Here is a 21,800-nt window from a genome sequence, read left to right as displayed (position 1 = left end):
TGTGACACAAAGACAAGAAGTGAACAAATACTGTTGGAAAAAATGGCACCAACAGATGTGTTTGATGCAGGGTTGTCATAAACCTTCAATTTGTAAAAAAAAAAAGTGCACTATCTGAGACGCACAATAAAATGAAGTGCAATAAAATGAGGTGTGCCTGTACAATGGAACATTATTTAGACTCTAAAGAGAAGGCAATCCTGTCATATTCTACAACACCTTGATGACACTACAGTATGTGAAATAAGACACTCACAAAATCTCAAACACTGAAAGATCCTATGTATATGAGATATTTAAAATAGTAAAATTCTTAGAAAGTGGAATTGTCATTACCAGAGGCTAAGGGGAAGGAAGAAATTCTTCAAGGGTGTAAAGTTTCAGTTCTGCAAGCTGAAGTTCTAGAGGTCTATTGTACAACAATGCACATACAGTTAGCGTGCTGTACTTGAAAATGGTTAGTCTGGTTAGAGAAAAGCCGAAGAAATAAAAACATCTTGAAAACTCTGGTAAGTTCACAGGAAAAGTACTGAAAACGTTCACTATAACTTGCTTAAGAAATAAAATAATCTCACAAGAGTAGATTCAATATTAATCATTATAATCTCAGTAACACTAATTCCTATAAAATTCTAGGAACCTATGACTTACATTTGTTACTTCTAATGGAAAGACATACGGTATGTCAGAATTACTTGCAGGACTTTTAAAATATTTCTTACTCTCACCTAGAGAGATGCTCCCAGTAGAGTGAGCTATCAATACTGAGGCAACTGTGCTATATTCTTCAACTGTGCTGGGACTGAAAACAGGTTGAGAATTATGTTTTTATTTAAATGACAGTTTAAATCAGGAATAAAACTATTCAATTTAATCACTTTTCCTATAAGAAAATTACACGTAGTGTTTGATATAATTAAACTTTCTTCACACTATGAAGCTAAACATGTGTTCTATTTTCTGAATGCATACGGAAGACATTGTAAATGTGGCTGTTTGAACAATGAACAACCTTTGTTATGAGATCGCATATTCATTTCGGCTGGGCACCAATGGAGAACAGAATCAACAATATATGGAAAATGCAGGCAGAAATACCTCTCAAGACTTCTGAAATACTGTGTCCAGAACATTACTCTTTTTGACAGCCCTTTCCTATGTGCATTTATCTCAATGACTTTTTGCCATGATCTCCTCTCTTCCCCAAAGTACTTTTCTCACTATTTCTTTTCCATATTTAGAGGAAGGTGAAGAACTAAATTTTCTACACCTAAACTTCCAGGAAAAAAAAAAAAAGAGTATCTCTCATATCCATACGTTGCTGTTTCATTTTCAAGCAAACAAAACTACATTTTAAGAACCCAGGGTTAATTGAATCTTTTCACACTAACTTCACTTCAGTGCATTTTTCTTATACCATATTTTTAATCTATAGATAAGTATCCAATAGTACCATAAAATTAAGCATTGACCTATATTCTCTATTGGTAACATTTTCTTAAAGATTATATAAATATGCTATTCCATGGAAATTATATATTAATAACTTCAATTCTATAAGGGTATATTTGAGCTCTACAGTACCTTTTTATCATTTCCTGCCTTCTTTTGTGTTAAATAGATACTGTCTAGTATACTTTTTTCATTCCTTGGTTGTTTCTTTCACTACAATGTTTTATTTTCTTAGTGGTTGCTCTGGAAATTACAATTATCATTTTAATTTAAAACATTCTGGTCAGAAATGGTATGGACCTAACAGAAGCAGAAGATATTAAGAGGTGGCAAGAATACACAGAAGAACTTTACAAAAAAGATCTTCATGACCCAGATAATCACAATGGTGTGATCACTCACCTAGAGCCAGAATCCTGGAATGCTAAGTCAAGTGGGCCTTAGAAAGCATCACTACAAACATAGATAATGGAGGTGATAGAATTCCAGTTGAGCTATTTCATATCGTAAAAGATGATGCTGTGAAAGTGCTGCACTCAATACGCCAGCAAATTTGGAAATCTCAGCAGTGGCCATAGGACTGGAAAAGGTCCGTTTTCATTCCAATCCCAAAGAAAGGCAACGACAAGGAATGCTCAAACTACCACACAATTGCACTCATCTCACATGCTAGCAAAGTAATGCTCAAAATTCTGCAAGCCAGGCTTCAGCAGTATGTGAACCCTGAACTTCCAGATGTTCAAGCTGGATTTAGAAAAGGCAGAGGAACCAGAGATCAGATTGCCAACATCCACTGGATCATAGAAAAAGCAAGAGAGTTCCAGAAAAACATCTACTTCTGCTTTATTGACTATGCAAAAACCTTTGACTGTGTGGATCCCAACAAACTGTGGAAAATTCTTCAAAAGATGGGAATACCAGACCACCTTACCTCCCTCTTGAGAAATCTGTATGCAGGTCAAGAAGCAACAGTTAGAACTGGACATGGAACAACAGACTGGTTCGAAATCAGGAAAGGAGTACACCAAGGCTATACATTGTCATCCTGCTTATTTGACTTATATGCAGAGTACTTGATGAGAAATGTTGGACTGGATGAACACAAGCTGGAATTAAGATTGCCGGGAGAAATATCCATAACCTCAGATATGCAGATGATACCACACATAAGGCAGAAAGCAAAGAACTAAAGAGCCTCTTGATGAAAGTGAAAGAGGAGAGTGAAAAAGTTGGCTTAAAATTCAACATTCAGAAAACTAAAATCATGGCACCTGATTCCATCACTTCATGGCAAATAGATGGGGAAACAATGGAAACAGTGACAGACTTTATTTTGGGGGGCTCAAAAATCACTGCAGATGGTGACTACAGCCATGAAATTAAAAGAGCTTGCTCCTTGGAAGAAAAGTTATGACCAACCTAGACAGCATATTAAAAAGCAGAGGTGTTACTTTGCCAACTAAGATCCATCTAGTCAAAGCTATGTTTTTTCCAGTGGTCATATATGGATGTGAGAGTTGGACTATAGTAATGAGAAACACTGGGCTGGAGGAAGCACAAGCTGGAATCAAGATTCCTGGGAGAAATTATCAATAACCTCAGATATGCAGATGACACCACCCTTATGGAAGAAAGTGAGGAGGAACTAAAAAGACTCTTGATGAAAGTTAAAGAGAAGAGTGAAAAGGTTGGCTTAAAGCTCAACATTCAGAAAAGGAAGATCATGGCATCTGGTCCCATCACTTCATGGGAAATAGATGGGGAAACAGTGGGAACAGTGTCGGACTTTATTTTGGGGGGCTCCAAAATCACTGCAGATAGTGACTGCAGCCATGAAATTAAAAGACGCTTACTCCTTGGAAGGAAAGTTATGACCAACCTAGATAGCATATTGAAAAGCAGAGATATTACTTAGCCAACAAAGGTCTATCTAGTCAAGGCTATGGTTTTTCCAGTGGTCATGTATGCATGTGAGAGTTGGACTGTGAAGAAAGCTCAGCGCCGAAGAATTGACGCTTCTGAACTGTTGTGTTGGAGAAGACTCTTGAGAGTCCCTTGGACTGCAAGGAAATCCAAGCAGTCCATTCTAAAGGAGATCAGCCCTGGGTGTTCTTTGGAAGGAGTGATGCTAAAGGTGAAACTCCAGTACTTTGGCCACCTCATGCGAAGAGTTGACTCATTGGAAAAGACTCTGATGCTGGGAAGGATTGGGGGCAGGAGGAGAAGGGGATGACAGAGGATGAGATGGCTGGATGGCATCACCGACTCGATGGACTTGAGTTTGAGTGAAATCCAGGAGTCGGTGATGGACAGGGTGGCCTGGCGTGCTGTGATTCATGGGGTCGCAAAGAGTCAGACACGACTGAGCGACTGAACTGAACTGAATTGATGCTTTTGAACTGTGGTGTTGGAAAAGACTCTTGAGAGTCCCTTGGACTGCAAGGAGATCCAACCAGTCTATTCTAAAGGAAATCAATCCTGAATATTCATTGGAAGGACTGGTGCTGAAGCTGAAACTCCAATACTTGGGCCACCTGATGTGAACATCTGACTCATTGGAAAAGACCCTGATGCTGGGAAAGATTGAAGATGGGATGAGAAGGGGACGAGAGGATGAGATGGTTGTATATCACTGACACAAGGGACATGAGCTTGAGTAAACTCTGGGAGTTGGTGAGGGACAGGGAAGCCTGGCATGCTGCAGCCCATGGGGTTGTGGAGAGTTAGACACGACTGAGTGAGCAACTGACCTGAACTGAGTCTGGATTAACACTAAAATTTTAATAATAATTTAAAACTTGCCTCCAATATGCCTCTGTTTCCTTGCCTGTCTATTATTGTAAAACTACTTCTCTATATGTTATAATCTCATCCATTTACCATTGCTCTCTATTTCTTCATGTTTACTGTCTAGTATCCTTTTGTTTCAACTTGAAATATTCCCCATAATGTTTCCTGTAGGGCAGGTTTGCTAGTGACAAACTCAGTTTTTGTGTATTTGTAAATGTCTTAATTTCTCCATCATTGAAAGAGATTTTAGCAACATAACAGAATTTATGGTTAACAGTCTTTTTTTCCCTTCAACACTTTGAAAATGTCTTCTAGTATCCATGGTTTTTGATGTCAGCTATCAATATTTTTCTTTTGTTGCTTTTAAGATTTCTCTTTCACTCTCATAAATTTGACTATGATGTCTAAATTTGATTTTGATGTCTATGATTTGTCTATATTTGGGTTTATTCTACTTGGAGTATACTATGTTTCTTTAATGCACAAACTAATATTTTTCTAGCAAGTATGTGATGTTTTCTGTCATTATTTCTTTTAATATTCTTTTTGCCCTTTTTTTTTTTCCACTCTTCTCCTTCTCAGACTCCCATTATGTGTATGTTGATACACTTGCAATGTCCCATAGGTCTCCTGAAGTTGTGTTCACTTTCAATTCCTTTCTACTCCTCACACTGGATAATTAGTCAACTACATTCAAGCTGACTAATACTTTCTTCTACCAACTCATATCAGTTACTTGAGCCCCTTTAGTAAATTTTTCATTTTTGTTATCATATTTTTAAACTTCAAAATTGCTATATGGTTCTTCTAAACTAATTTCTATGCTTGTTCGTATTCTCTTTGGTAAAATAACAATTTCACACTTTTCTTTAGTTTTTTACACATGGTTTCATTGAGTTCCTTAAACATATTTACAATAGCTGACTTAAAAGTCTTTGTCTTTTAAGTCCAAATCTAGACTCCCACAGGGGTACTTTTCTGTTAGGTAAAAAGTAAAAGTAAAACTTTTCTGTTTTTCACTTTTTCTCATGTATGTAGCACACTTTTCTATTTCTTAAAATCCCATTTTTGTGTTGAAAGCTAGCCATTTTAAATAATACATTTTAACAATTCTGGTATCAGAATCTTCCACAGTGCCCCACTGAGACTTTTTAATCACTAGTTCTATTCTTTTTCTTGGTGCTGCTTATTTGTTTAGCACTTTCATGAACTAATTATATATCCCTGTATTACATGGCTACTGAGTTATTTAAAAGCAGAGACATTACTTTGCCAACAAAGGTCCATCTAGTCAAGGCTATGGTTTTTCCAGTAGTCATGTATGGATGTGAGAGTTGGACAGTGAAGAAAGCTGAGCACTGAAGAATTGATGCTTTTGAACTGGGGTGTTGGAGAAGGCTCTTGAGAGTCCCTTAGACTGCAAGGAGATCCAACCAGTCCATCCTAAAGGAGATCAGTCCTGGGTGTTCATTGGAAGGACTGATGTTGAAGGTGAAACTCCAATACTTTGGCCACCTCATGCGAAGAGTTGACTCATTGGAAAAGACCCTAATGCTCAGAAGGATTGGGGGCAGGAGGAGAAGGGGACGACAGAGGATGAGATGGCTGGATGGCATCACCGACTTGATGGACATGGGTTTGGGTAGACTCCAGGAGTTGGTGATGGACAGGGAGGCCTGGCGTCCTGCAGTTCATGGGGTCGCAAAGAGTTGGACACAACTGAGCAACTGAACTGGACTGGAGTTATTTCAGGTTTTTATATTTAAGCCTGGCTTCCTGGATCAGTATAATTTATTGATCAACCAATGATTGGTCAGAAGATTTCTTTAATTGCCTGTGTATCTTCCACCCTTTGCCAAAGCAACGCCTGTGAGAAGTCACACCTTTTAACTTCAGGTAGCTTTTAAGACGGCCATAGCTTTCACTTCCTTCTTGCACAGAGCCTCAAAATCAGCCAGAGGTGGATCCTCTCCTTTCCCAGGCATATGCAAAGCCTTGTACATCCTATAGTCTTTGGGGTATCTTAGAAATACTTGGAGCGTTTCAAAGTTCCCTATGGTTGTTGGCTAATCCTCAAGGATTTCCTTTTAAGTTCCTGGCCAGGGTCTTGTTTGCCTCACCAGAAATCACAGCCTTAAATGGTGGAGATGTTGCCAAGAGTGGCTACTGTTTTAGCAAAGTCCAGAGCATAGGCCTTTTTTCCCCCCAAGAGAGCTGAGCTCTGAGTCAAATGAACAGCCAGTCTCTCTCTGAGAGCTGGGTTTTCCCAGGGAGCTGCAAGTTCAGGCAAAATATTAACTGTGCTCTAGATATGGTGCTTTTCATGGACCTCCAAAAGTGGTCAGATCTCTCCATTGTCAACAATGTTGTCAGCTTTTGCTATACCACAAGCTGGGGAAGGAGGGAAAATGGGAGAGTACACAAATCAGACGCCAATGTCATCATCCATAGTTCAGTAGTTTTCTCTCGGACAGACAATTTTTAGTTCATCCTCTGGCTAAGATCAACAGCCATAATTCTGAAATGGTTGATTTTAGTTGAGTAGCCCATGTTTTTGTTGTGTTATACAGAGAGGGAGTACACTGAGGCCCTCACTCCAGTAATCTAGAAGCCAATCAAGCTCTGTAATATTATAAATCTATCTTCATGTATTTTTAAAAAACAAAAAGCATTTTAACAACAAAATTGTTTTTAAAATTATACTTATAAGCATTTAGATCACTGGTTCTCATCTCTAGTAAAAACTTACAGAACATTTTGCAATTTTTTTATTTTTATAATTTTTAAATTATAATTGTAGAATAAAATATGCAATATTTACAGTTAAATAGGAAGAAACTGGTCTGTGAGAGGAAAAAGATAAACTGAGTAAGTAATGTCTCACAGTAGTATATCTTTCCTGTTAAGTAATATGTGAATGATCAGAAATAAAGGTGAGTCCATGTCATAGTTTTACTCTCAAACCTAAAGGCCTCCCACGTCTTTCTGGACAAGTTCAAGAAAGGAAGAAAGACTATTCTATCTTGTTCTTAACTGGCTGCTGCTACTGCTGCTTCTAAGTCGTTTCAGTCGTGTCCGACTCTGTGCAATCCCATAGACGGCAGCCCACCAGGCTCCCCCGTCCCTGGGATTCTCCAGGCAAGAGCACTGGAGTGGGTTGCCATTTCCTTCTCCATCTTAACTGGCCAACCTAGGCCAAATCCAATTCAACTTGATAGGGATAAAAAAAGCCACAAAAGACAGAGTGTGAAACTCAACAAAGAAGAATCTGACATCTGAACCAAGGAAGCAACCCTAGCTCCTGAGACTTTTCTGAAGAGACTCAGCCCAGAAATAGGGTTTACCTCAGGTTTATCCAAGTATCCTGCCAAACCTATGCATTTAAGAGCTTCTGGAAAGGAAAGTTACTCATTACTGTCATCTGTCTTCAACACTCCTGGATATTAGCAAACCACAAAAAGACCAAAACTGTCAAAATGGGCCAAGAAAGGGAGACAACTTTGAGCAAGATTTTTATTTTCAAGTACACCTCAAGCTTCTCAGGCTTTTCTACTGTTGTGCAACAAGCCACTCCAAAACTCACTGCTCAAAAAAAATTTTTATTTGCTCATAGTTCTGCAACCTGGGTTCAAAACTTACTGCTCAAAAAGAAAAAAAACAAAAACACCTATTTTATTTGCTCATAATTCTGCAAACGAGGCTAGGCTCAGCTAGGCAGTTCTTCTGCTCATCCTGCTGATGGTCACTCACACAACTGCTTTGAGCTGGAAGATAGGAACTGGGCTTAACTAGAATACTAGGATTAGGGTGGCTGGGCTTCTGTCTCTACATAATTCCAGAGCCTCTCTGATCCTCCTTCCCTTTCCTCCCTGGCACCTTCCTCTCTCTCTCTCTCTCACTCTTTCTCTCTCTCTCCCTCCCTCCCTCTCTCTCCATGTGGTCTCGGTTCAACATGATTCCTCTAGGAAGGTAGCCAGATTTCTGACATAATGGTTTAGGTCTCCCCAAAATATAAAAGTAACCTAGTTGTATTAAGGCTTATGCTCAGACTTCAAACAGCTCTAATCTGTTGCATTCTGTTTGTTAAGTAAAGAAAGTGAAAGTCTCTCAGTCGTGTCTGACTCTTTGCAACCCCATGGACTATACAGTCCATGGAATTCTCCAGGCCAGAATACTGGAGTGGGTAGCCATTCCCTTCTCCAGGGGATCTTCCCAATCCAGGGATCGAACCCAGGTCTCCGAAATTGTAGGCAGATTCTTTACCAGCTGAGCCACAAGTAAGGCCCAGACCAAACTGAAAGAAAAAAGAGTTCACAAGGGTGTGAATACCCCAGATATGGTTCATTGTAACCACCATCAACATAATAGACTAGTAAAACATTAAAGCCAATGTTCAGATGACTAGAATGGGAACAACCACAAGAATCTATAAATGGCTAGAGTTAAATGAAGACTTGGCAATTATAGTCAAATTTTATTCTATTCCTTTCCATTCTGAAGGTCAATCTAGGTTCTGTGAGAATCTTGATTATAGGCAGAAGGAAATGAACCTGAAAACCAATTATAAGCCATAGGACCTTATAATCATACAGGTCTTGTTTATGTTATAGGAAAATTGTACAGAGCAAATAAAACAAGAAATGAGAAAGAGCTCTGAAAACAAAACTGCTATACAAATAAAAGGAAGTAATATTTATCTGATAGGATTCTAGGTATAGTAAATCTAGTTAGGCACCATTCTCTCTTAATAAAATTATAATAATCATAGTTAATTACCCAATATGCTAAATTATAATACTATCACAGCAATATTATAAAATTATTTATCATTAATATAAAGAACAAAAACACTAAAACTAAGATTTATTGTTGTCTGATTATATGTCAGGTGCTGCTAAATACTCCAAGTAAACTATAACTAATCCTTACAGTAACTCAACAAAGTAGTTATCTCCCTTTTTCAAATAAATAAACTGAGTCAAGAAACTGACAACTCAGAGTAACTTGCCAACAGTCACACAGCTAATAAGTGGAAAATCCATTTTCAATGTTTAATGTATAATAGACGCTTGAAAAATGCTTCTCATCTAAATTAAAGAGAAATAAACAAACCCAGGACTATCTGGCTTTAAAGTAACTACAACTAACTCCATCAAAATATCTTTCTCTCACACAATTCTTTTTTATTTGCAGTTGAAACTGGAATTACAGCAAACATATCTAATATGAGAAATTCACCACCTTTCTCATATGCAAAACGGTTTCCAATCAGAAAACTACCACCATTTTTTAAAATATCTAAATTTTAACCCATGTACTGAATCATGAATTATAATGGTCTTATTATAATTTAGGAGTATCTATTGAAAAAAATGATATATCTACATTCTAAAATATTTCTAAAAGAACAAACCAAAAAGAGTAAAATAGCAAATATTTTTAAATGGAAAAATATGTAGAGTACGAACTACAAATAAAAGTTTATGTCCCTCTATTATGAAGAAATCTTGAAATTTAAAAGAATGAAGGAGGAGGAAAAGAAGACATTGTCCAACAGGAAAGGGTACTAACGATATAAATGGACAATCACCAAAAGAAATAAAATGGCTAATATACTTTTTTAAAAAATTACCATTAGTTACCAAAGACATGCAAATACAAGTGAGATTTTTTTTCCAACTAACTGGCATAAATACAAAAAAAAAATTACAAAAATTGATAACACCTAGTATCAGAAAGCATGCAAAGAAATGAAACATTAAAGTGTTACTGTTCCAAGCATGAAATGGCATGATCCATCTAGAGAGCAAAACACTGAACTGTACACAGCCTTCTACCCAAGCAATTACATTCCTAAGAACTCATTCAAAGAAAATTATTGGATGAAGCACAAAGATGTATGTACATTAATTAACCATAAACTCAAAATTCAGAATACAACCTACATGTCTAGCTAGAGAGCTGATTAAGCAGATATGCCAAAAAGAATACATACAGTATTATTATCATGAAAGAATATGAGTGTTAAAAGTTAAAAAACAAATTGAATGACAACTTTTAAGAGAATATGCACATATTTCTGTGTTTACAGGGAAAGGAAACATGCACATGTGTGGCCAGAAGCATACCCAAGAATGCCATACAAACTCACTAGAGAAATTCTGAGATGTGACAGCAATCTTGTAAGCAGATGGGTAGTGAGCTTTGAGGAGAATGATTTTTTTACTCCCTTTGTGTGTGTCTAGTCAATCAGTTGTGTCCGATTCTTTGCAACTCCATGGACTGTAGCCTGCCAGGCTCCTCTGTCCATGGGATTCTCCAGGCAAGAATATTGGAGCGGGTTGCCATTCCCTTCTCCAGGGGATCTTCCTGACCCAGGGATTGACCCCAGGTCTCCTACACTGCTGGCAGATTCTTTACCATCTGAGCCATCAGGGAAGCCTTTCTGTATTTTCTGAATGTTTTATATTAAGCATATATAACTTTTGAAATAATAAAATAAAATAATTTTCATTTAAAATAATGCCAACTGTCATAACCCTGAGGCTCTGTAAACTTTCAAATGTTATTACCTTTAATACAAAATATTGATTAAAAAGCAGTTAATATGTTCACTGAATGAAAATTTAGTTTTATTCCTCTTCCAAATGATAGCTTCAAATCATAAATCCTTCACAGCTGTTTCTTCTTACAAATCATTTAACATTTTTAATTTTGCTAAAGATTTCTCTTAAAAAATAAAAGCAAAGCAGAAATATTTAAGTGCTTCAAACTATACTTAGTATAAATGTGCTATGTCTTTAAGAAATACTTTGCATATATAAGGGGTATACATTATTGTTTTAGACATAATGCTATTGCACACTTAACAGACTATAGAACAGTGTAAACACAACTTTTATATGCAAACTGACAAAAAAACTCATGTGACTCATTTTATTACAATGTTTGCTTTACTGCAATGCTCTGGAACTGAATATGCAATATCTCCCAGGCATGACTGTATCATTTAGTAACCACTATGCTGTACCAAGCACTGGATTATGTACTTCATATATATCCTTTATTTAATTTTCATAAGGATGCAAGACAAAAGTTATTATCCTCATATTACATAGCCATACAGAGAAAGACAAGTATTGTACAGTGTCCATTATGTGTGGAATCTAAAAAATAAAACAACTAGTAAATACAACAAAAAGAAACAGACTCACAGATATAGAGAACAAACTAGTGATTATCAGTGGGAAGAGGACAGGAGGGTGGGACAATATGGGGTAAGGGCATTAAAAGGTACAAACTATTATGTATAAAATGAATAAGCTCCAAGGATATACTGTACAACATAGCCAAAATTTTATACTATAAATTGAGTATAACCTTTAAAATTGTGAATCATAAAGCTGTAAATTTACTTATATAATATTGTACATCAACTATATCTCAATCAAAAAATTTAAAAATAAAAAAGATAAAAAACTGTTGACACACTGTGTGAATCTATAAATGCTATGAGTCTAAACAATTACTCTTATCTTGAATATGTGATAAACTTTTCAGTTCAGTTGCTCAGTCATGTCCCACTCTGTGACCCCAAGGACTGCAGCACGCCAGGCCTCCCTGTCCATCACCAACTCCTGGAGTTTACTCAAGCTCATGTCCATTGTGTCAGTGATGCCATCCAACCATCTCATCCTCTGTCGTCCCCTTCTCCTCCCACCTTCAATCTTTCCCAGCATTAAGGTCTTTCAAATGAGTCAGTTCTCTGCATCAGATGGCCAAAGTATTGGAGTTTCAGCTTCAGCATCAGTCCTTCCAATATTCAGGACTGATTTCCTTTAGGATGGACTGGTTGGATCTCCTTCCTGTCCAAGGGACTCTCAAAAGAGTCTTCTCCAACACCACAGTTCAAAAGCATCAATTCTTCAGTGCTCAGCTTTCTTTATAGCCCAACTCTAACATCTGTACATGACTACTGGAAAAACCATAGCCTTGACTAGATGGACCTTTGTTGGCAAAGTAACGTCTCTGCTTTTTAATATGCTATCTAGATTGGTCATAACTTTTCTTCCAAGGAGCAAGCGTCTTTTAATTTTATGGCTGCCATCACCATCTGCAGTGATTTTGGAGCCCAACAAAATAAAGTCTGACACTGTTTCCACTGTTAACCCATCTATTTGCCATGAAGTGATGGGACCAGATGCCATGATCTTAGTTTTCTGAATGACTTTTAAGCCAATTTTTTCACTCTCCTCTTTCACTTTGATCAAGAGGCTCTTTAGTTCTCCTTTGCTTTCTGCCAACTGTCATTAAATTTCATGATGGTTTTGCTGAATCACTGATGAAATTTATTTTCTATTTGAAGATATGTAATTACATAGATTGTTACAATAAGGCTTGGTTAAGGTGAATACATATTTTGGAATCCATTATTATCAAAGACTCTAGAGTTCTGCAATATGATGAAGGAAACATTCCATGACACTATTAGCATTACTCATAAATGCTACTAAAATCTAGAATTTTCAAGGCTCTCTACATAAACAGTAGCTGATGAAACAACTTTCAAGGATGAATATGCTTAACTGGGGCTTCTCTGGTGGCTCAGATGGTAAAGAATCTGCCTGCAAATGCAGGAGATCCTGGTTCAATCCCTGGGTCAGGAAGATTGCCTAGAGAAAGGAATGGCTACCTACTCCAGTATTAGTGTGTGAAGAACTCCATGGACAGAGGAGTCTGACGAGCTACCCTGGGGTCACAAATAGTTAAACACACTGAGCAACTAACACATGCTTAACCACTAGGCTTGGGATTATTAAGTACAATCAATATTTTAAATGATATAAAAATGATAATGCCTACAAATGTCACTTTACAACCAAGATATGATACATTTAATATGAACAGTTTCTATTTTAATTTTTATTAAAAAACTATATTACTACTTTCAAGCCAACTGCCATTGGCCCTTATAAAAAGCCAACAATTCATGTATCCTGTGTACTGTGTTCAGTACCTATTCAGTAAGTACTTAGTTGACAAGGAAGAGAAGTAAGCAAAAGGCCATTAGTCTAATTTTTATTTCTAGATTCACAATGTCAGTACGAAAAGAGGTAGATAGCCTTGTTTGTCACTTAGTAGGATAAGTTCGCTTTTCTACAGTCCTTGCACAAAGAAAAGCAGTATAGAGCAGTGGCTCTAAAACCCTACTCCTAGTGAAATACTTCCCAGACCCTCAAAAGAAAAGGAGACAAAAACGGACCTTCTCTGCAGCCACCAATATTCCCCAAGCCAGCTCCTGTAGAACTTGACTGGAAAATACAGTTTGAAAATTACTAATACAGTGGACAGGAACATTGGAGATCACAAGACCTGGGTGTACATGTTAGACTTTCCACTACCTGCTGTGTAACTGTGTTCAAAGGTGTAATCTTAACCTCTCTTGGACTTGGGTTTTCACATACATAATATGGTCCCATATAACTAGTTAGTGGGAAAGTTGAGTGAGATGCTGTCCACACAGAAGAACTTTATATTTTTTGAAGCGTGATCTACGATGTAAATGTAAAGTATATTATAATTTATATCCCGTATGTTATGCAAAAAAGGAGAAGTATTTTTCCCTCCCTACTTCTCTCCTTCCCAGGACAATTTACTTGTTTCACATATAACAAAGAAGTTTAAGACTATCAAAATGAAACAAAGTCCAAAAGTCAGATTAAAAGGAAAAAGTGGGAGGAGAGCACATATAAACTTATTCTCTATGGCTTCTCAGGAGAATTCAAGTTATCTTACATAAACGTTATTTGCAAGCATTTTTAACCAAAGTATATTATGGAAACCCTTTTCTCTAGGCCCACACAAGCTTTCACAATTATTAGATATGATATCAATGTCTATATCAGATGCCCTCAATCATAAAAAATGAATGATAAGGAATAAATATCAGACTCATTCATTAGAAGACAATTCAAATGGTTTAAGAAATATGATAAAGCTGCAAAATTTCCTAGGAAAACTATTTGAAGGAATGGGCACTGAGTCTCTTAAAATGTACTATCAGTGATGAAGATTATAACTCTTAAATCATAACTCCCATACATGACTGCATAGCTTTTGTTATAAATCATATTACAAAGGTCTTAGATGTAGAACTATTTACCTTATCTTTCTTGCAACCTCATATTGATAAAGAATTTTGAAAAACACATAGGGAAATTTTCAGTGCATCCTGTTGTGGACTTTTATAAAACCACAGGTTTGAAATGGAGGAAATAGCTCCAGCTTATTTCTGAGTCTCAGTTAAGTCTCTTAAGCAGCAGATTGTGTGGTTATCTTCCCACAGATGCTGAAGACTAAAGAAATGTCAAAAGAGCAATGTTTTACCACCTTGAATGGGCTGCATCTTAGCTGCATACCAACTATGTGGGAAGGTAAAAATGTAATTCAATTCGGGAACAAACACAGTCTCCAAGCCCAGTGATGAGGAACAGCATACATGTACTCAGACTCTACGCCTATCCCTCTTATGCCCCTCCCACCACCCACTCCACCACCACCTCTGCACTTTTCACCTTTCTGAATGCCAATGGAAAGCCTCTCTTTAAAGTACTGCTGTAGTGGAAGCAGAAGTTCACACAAACTGCTGTACCTTCTTACATAACCAACACATTACTGAGCAGGGGAATTATGACATCAGCAGTAGGTTAGCCTATTATTCTACCACATAATTAATATCTACTGATTCTCACACTCCCATGCCATTGGCTGGATTTCATAAGGATAGCTCCTATATTTTACTATCTTTAATTTGAACTAATTCTGATACAGGCTTGAAGCTTAGTAATCTATGAAACAACTATGGAAATGAATGTGGCATATGCACTTAGCTGAGTGCCATTTCAGGGTTAACCAAACACAGGCACATGCAGGGTGACATAAGGATGCCAAAGGACAGGAAAAGACTAACCTGTGAGGCTCACAACCGCTTTCACCCTCTGAATGCCTAGGAATTTCACATTATAGGAGCCTCAACGCCCCTTCTCACTACTTTCCCCATAAACTGTGTGCGCTAGCTGTTAATATTTCACAGTGTAGCATGCCTCTAATCCTACTTAAAGGAGGATGGGGAGGAGGATAGGAAGGAGGCATGCTCCTGTGGTTTCTATAGCCCCACAGACAGCTAAGCTATCTGAAGCATTTAAAAATATTAATTGTAACCATATAATATGAAAAAGAGTTCTAATATTGTTCTGTCTTAAATATATAAAGTAGTAATGAAAATAAAGTTCCTTACCATATTAGCTACTGTTAAGCATTAAAAAATGAAAAACCTATCTCAAAATCTCATATTTTAAAAGTTATTGAAAAAATTCAGACATGAGATTCCATATTTGACATATTACTCTAGGTTTTGTGTACATTTACTTCATAATTTATAGAGAACATGGATCAATTACCTCATATTCTTTCCATGAGCCAAACTCAATGTATTCTCTACCATAAAATGCCAGAATGACCAAGTGGCCTAAAATATTAAAAGCAAGAAGAATTAGGTTAACATTAAAAATGAATTCTTTGATATCTAGAAATTATATGATTACTTTAAATTACTGAATCTAGATAAATATTAATTACCATACAAATGAATTATTTTATTGTATTTTTGTATAATTGTATTTTTAAAGCTTCCAATGTAGCCAAAAAAAATATTGTTTTGATTTTGCACAAAAGGAGAGAGATTTTTCAAAGAATTAGAATGCAAGTAAACATTATGAACATAATAATTAGGAAAAAATATAAGTGAGGGAAAATAATGAAGAGAAGAATACTTGGAAAAAAATCTACCATTTTAAATTGTGAAGATGAATCTGCCATGGGTGTTCCCCATCCTGAACCCTCCTCCCACCTTCCTCCCCATCCCATCCCTCTGGGTCATCCCAGGGCACCAGCCCAGAGCACCCATGGCGGATTCATGTCAATGTATGGCAAAATCAATACAATATTGTAAAGTGAAAATAAATAAATAAAAATGAAAAAAAAGAAAAAAAAGAAAGTTAATGTAGAAAAATGGAAAAAAATAATAATAAATTGTGAAGATGACAGGCCAGCCAATTCTGAGAGCACCCTGATACAGAGAAGCAAAAGTGAGAACAGATTAGCAGGTAACATATATTTATTCATTCCTTAAAAATGATTAAATAAGATTTATTTCTTAAAAATAAAAAACCAGAAATAATATACAAACAGTTCACAAACTGGAGAACTAAGTATATATGATTATTCAGTTTTATGGAAATTTTAAAAAGAAATACTTGGTTTGGAGAAGAATGGGCAAGATTATTTTAAAACTAATGATTTCTATTGGCTAATATATTTAGGGTAACACTGATATACAAAAATGCAATTAAGTGTATTATTTATATATGTTCACATCTTTTTTGCCCTAAATTTGGCCCATAATATCAGATATAAATTAGGTATAGAGTATTCTATCATTTAGTCAACTGTAAACAATATCAGAGCTGCCTGGCATGCTTTAGTTTTGCTTGCTTTCTTTTTTCTTTAAAGTTAAAGGTGACATTAAGTGACAGTTGCCATAAATTTTTATGTTGGTCCATTAAACTATGAACAATAACAAAGCAAACAGGCACAGCTGAGTATATATGAACAAGGAACAGTCTAAATACACACTCTCGGGGTTACTTGAACAAGACAAGACAAGGATCACTAAAATAATCACAGGTGTTTGCTGTGTATTTAGGTGATTACAAGTCAGTTACAGCAAAAATGCAATAATCAACACTAATTAACACACCAGAGTTCTCAAAAATAACTTGGAAATTTTTAACCCTATTATCAGATTTTCCTGTTACTTTATTATCATTATGAAATATATTTTCTGACATGAGGCATTACTGTACATATTTATGATAAACTAAATGACTAAATGGGCTTCCCAGGTAACTCAAGTGGTAAAGAGCCACCTGTCAATGTAGGGGACATAGAAAGACACAGTTTCTATCCGTAAGTAGGGAAGATTTCCTGGAGGATGGCATGGCAACCCATTCCAGTATTTTTGCCTGGAGAATCCCATGGGGAGAGGAGACTGGCAGGCTACACTCTATAGGGTCGCAAAGAGTCAGACACGACTGAAGCAACTTAGCATGCACACACACAAGTGACTAAATACTTCATAATAACTTTGAGCAAAATGACTATGATTTATACATCCTACAATTAGATTTTTCTCAGGTAATTCTACCAACTCCTTTAGCTCTAATTCTTTTTTCAACCACATTCACCTGTACCTAACTTGAATATCAAGTAAGAAAAGTCAAGCTAATCTACAGTTATCTGTGTCTTCTACTCCTCTCCAGAAAAGTTACAAGTAACATCTCCTCTTTGAAGACATATTCCACGACCTCATTCTGATAATAACATAATTGTTCGGGATCTCTTCATGTCTTGAATTATTACAAGTTTCTCAGCCTACATATCAGTTCACTGATAATATAAATCTTTGCCATTTATGATTTTAACTTTAAAATCCAGTTCATTTCTTAGAGCCTGTTCTCATATAATATTATTTAATTACTCATTTAAGAAAGAATTGCAACTGTTAGGTGCCACACATACAAATATTTAATATACATGATCCACACACACAAGCAGCACACTCACTGCCATGACAATAACAGCAAGATGCTCCCACCCTCAAAACTCCACACTGGCCCCATAAGAACTTATTTTCCTTCTATACTCTACAATGACTTTCTTCTCATCTCTGGTCCAGATAATCCAAGTATCTTCATCTTTCCCTTTAACACTGAGTCATTACTATGTGCTTAGCAATATGCTAGAAGTTGATTAGGTACTTAATGCCAAACAAAACACATTTTTTTGTATTCAGGTCCCACCCCATTTGCTCCCACATACTATGCTAACTTTCTCAGTGGCTTTATAATTGTCCTTTATGTTATAGTAGACGCTCAGTCATGTCAGACTCTTTGTGACCCACGGACTGTAGACTGCCAGGTTTGCCTGTCCAGGGAATTCTCCAGGCAAGAAAAGTGGAGTGGGTAGCCATTCCCTCTCCAGGGGATCTTTCCAACCCAGGAACTGAATCTGGGTCTCCTGCATTGCAGGCAGATTCTTTAACATCTGATTCTCCTGGTAGTCACTATTTCACTCTCATTTTCTCAAACTCCACAACTAATAGTAAACAAATTCTGACATGCCACTCATGTCAGATGGTCCCTTCCAGTACCATCCTGAGACCCAGGCAAAAGTGGTCACTGCCTTGGGCCTTACACTTTAGAGAACCCATTCTTGACCGCTGTCCAGGTACTTCATGAAGTAAAAAATCTGTAGAGTCCAAGGAATGCTTTCTGACCTCTCTGACTGTATCACAGCAGATCTCCAAGATTCTGAATTGCCAGGCCGAGAACCCTGGAGTATCGTCCCCAGGACAGAAACACAGGCATACCCAAGGGGTAGTCAAAAGATAGTCTGCAAGGGGTAAGGCAAGGTTGCTTTGGGAGTGGGCATGTGGACATGCTATGGCAAAGAACCTAGAATACAGGGAAAAGGAGGGAGAGTACAGGATAAAAATGAGGTGACAGAGGCCAATTCTCCTTTGGCCACTATGCTCCAGAACAGAACACTTTAAAAATCCTAAAATTCTAAAACCTCATTATAAAGCTGTATCAGTCAAATTAGAACCCTAATTTGAGCATGCATTTATTTAACAGTTAACTGATTTGCAGCATTTAAATAGTCAAGACACATAATGAGTGAACTTCCATGTGTATTCTTGCATCCATAAGTGTTAAGGATGGGCCTGGTTTCTACACCCTGTTTCCATTGATGGTTCACCAGTTTTAATCTTCATTATAATTCATCAAATGTTACAAATGTAGTGGCAGCAGTAGCAGCAAAATTAGCACTGATAATACCACTCACTGAGTCCTAGCATAGTACCAACCATTTAATCTTTACTAAACTCGTTCACACCCTTTGTGTTACAACCCAACTATCTATATCTTCATCTTATCCATGAGTTGAAAGTAACAGAGTGTCAAAAGATGGATTCTAATCAAGGTCTTCCTAAATTAACAGCCCAGGTTTTTCACACTACACTTCCTTTCAGATGATTAAGAGATTTACCTGGCTTCAGACTGCTCCCTGCTAATCTGCATATATCTGCCAGATTAATCTCCCTAAAAGATCTCTTTTACCTTAACATTTGATCCAGTTTTTAAAATATACACTGCTGGTTATGCTCTACTCAGTTAAGTTTCAAGTCCTTAGCCTGATTTTTCTTTCAACGCATCTGTTCATTATTTCCTAAAATACTCTTCAATGTCTTCACACCAAAATCATACCTTGCCTTTCGTTCCCATGTAAGCCAGCCCTTCCCCACATCCCTAGCCAACACACCTCCCTAAAAACGTTTAAGATCCATATCATCATACTTTGCCTCCTTCCTAAAGACTTCTCTGACTACTCAACCCAGAATCTTTTCTCATGCCCAATGTTAAATATCCCTGTAATACTGTGAGTCTCTGATCACTCAACAAGTAATTAGCTATGAACTTAGCAGGGTGGCAACATCAAAGGATATGATGTATATTCATGTCACTTTATGAAGTTAATCTTTTTGGAAGGAACTATAGGGGAAACTGGTAAAGTGGCTCTAAAGACAAAACCCCCGGCTGATAATCCGCCTTGATCATATATTAGCACAGACTTTGGAACTGAATTTGCAAAGTAATTCATTTATGATTAGCAGAACTTTTGGTCCTAGAGCCCATCTTGATCTTAAATTTTCTGAGATACCAAAGAGTTTTTGTTTATGTGTATTATACCTAGTTGTACAGTGGAATAGCAAACACCCTCATCCAACAACACAAGAGAACACTCTACACATGGACATCACCAGATGGTCAACACCGAAATCAGACTGATTATATTCTTTGCAGCCAAAGATGGAGAAGCTCTATACAGTCAGCAAAAACAAGACCGGGAGCTGACTGTGGCTCAGATCATGAACTCCTTATTGCCAGATTCAGAATTAAAGTGAAGAAAGTAGGAACAACTAGACCATTCAGGTATGACCTAAATCCCTTATGATTATACAGTGGAAGTGAGAAATAGATTTAAGGGACTAGATGGGATAGACAGTGTATGATGAACTATGGACAGAGGTTTATGACATTGTACAGGAGACAGAGATCAAGACCATCCCCATGGAAAAGAAATGCAAAAAAGCACAATGGCTATCTGAGGAGGTATTACTAATAGCTGTGAAAAGAAGAGAAGCGAAAAGCAAAGGAGAAAAGGAAAGATAAACCCATTTGAATGCAGAGTTCCAAAGAATAGATAGCAAGGAGAGATTAGAAAGCCTTCCTCAGCAAAATGCAAAGAAATAGAGGAAAAAAACAGAATGGGAAAGACTAGAGATCTCTTCAAGAAAATGAGAGATACCAAGGCAACATTTCATGCAAAGATGGGCTCTATAAAGGACAGAAATGGTATGGACCTAACAGAAGCAGAAGATATTAAGAGGAGGCAAGAATACACAGAACTGTACAAAAAGATCTTCATGACCCAGATGATCATGATGGTGTGATCACTCATCTAGAGCCAGACTTTGTGAAGTCAAGCGGGCCTTAGGAAGCATCACTATGAACAAAGCTAGTGGAGGTGATGGAATTCCAGTTGAGCTATTTCAAATCCTGAAAGATGATGCTGTGAAAGTGCTACACTCAATATGCCAGCAAATTTGGAAAACTCAGAAGTGGCCACAGGACTGGAAAAGGTCAGTTTTCATTCCAATCTCAAAGAAAGGCAATGCCAAAGAATGTTGAAACTACAATTGCACTCATCTCACACGCTAGTAATGCTCAAAATTCTCCAAGCCAGGCTTCAGCAATACGTGAACTTCCAGACGTTCAAGCTGGTTTTAGAAAAGGCAGAGGAACCAGAGATCAAATTGCCAACATCCGCTAGATCATGGAAAAAGCAAGAGAGTTCCAGAAAAACATCTATTTCTGCTTTATTGACTAAGCCAAAGCCTTTGACTGTGTGGATCACAATAAACTGTGGAAAATTCTGAAAGAGATGGGAATAGCAGGCCACCTGACTTGCCTCTTGAGAAACCTGTATGCAGGTCAGGAAGCAACAGTTAGAACTGGACATGGAACAACAGACTGTTTCCAAATAGGAAAAGGAGTAAGTCAAGGCTGTATATTGTCACCCTGCTTATTTAACTTCTATGCAGACTACATCATGAGAAACGCTGGGCTGGAAGAAGCACAATCTGGAATCAAGATTTCCGGGAGAAATATCAAACCTCAGATATGCAGATGACACCACCCTTATGGAAGAAAGTGAAGAGGAACTCAAAAGCCTCTTGATGAAAGTGAAAGAGGAGAGTGAAAAAGTTGGCTTAAAGCTCAACATTCAGAAAACGAAGATCACGGCATCCGGTCCCATCACTTCATGGGAAATAGATGGGGAAACAGTGGAAACAGTGTCAGACTTTATTTTTTGGG

General features: G+C 37.2%; 1 protein-coding gene across 2 annotated transcripts in view; it reads right to left on the bottom strand.

The window, feature by feature from the left end:
• The window catches only part of RFX3 (regulatory factor X3), a 346,378-nt gene that overhangs the window by 285,607 nt on the left and 38,971 nt on the right, over window positions 1-21,800 (bottom strand). The window contains exon 2 of one of the 2 annotated variants that reach the window (XM_055578191.1): window positions 15,702-15,769. The exons of the other annotated variant lie outside the window; for it this stretch is intronic. The gene's annotated coding sequence lies outside the window, so the exon portion shown is untranslated. The remainder of the gene's footprint in view (window positions 1-15,701; window positions 15,770-21,800) is intronic. 2 annotated transcript variants of the gene reach the window in all.

Source organism: Bubalus kerabau, chromosome 4 (genome assembly GCF_029407905.1).
Source record: "Bubalus kerabau isolate K-KA32 ecotype Philippines breed swamp buffalo chromosome 4, PCC_UOA_SB_1v2, whole genome shotgun sequence".
Lineage (NCBI taxonomy): Eukaryota > Metazoa > Chordata > Mammalia > Artiodactyla > Bovidae > Bubalus > Bubalus kerabau.
Note: the sequence above shows the minus strand (reverse complement) of the source record. Positions and strands in the feature narration are given on the sequence as shown.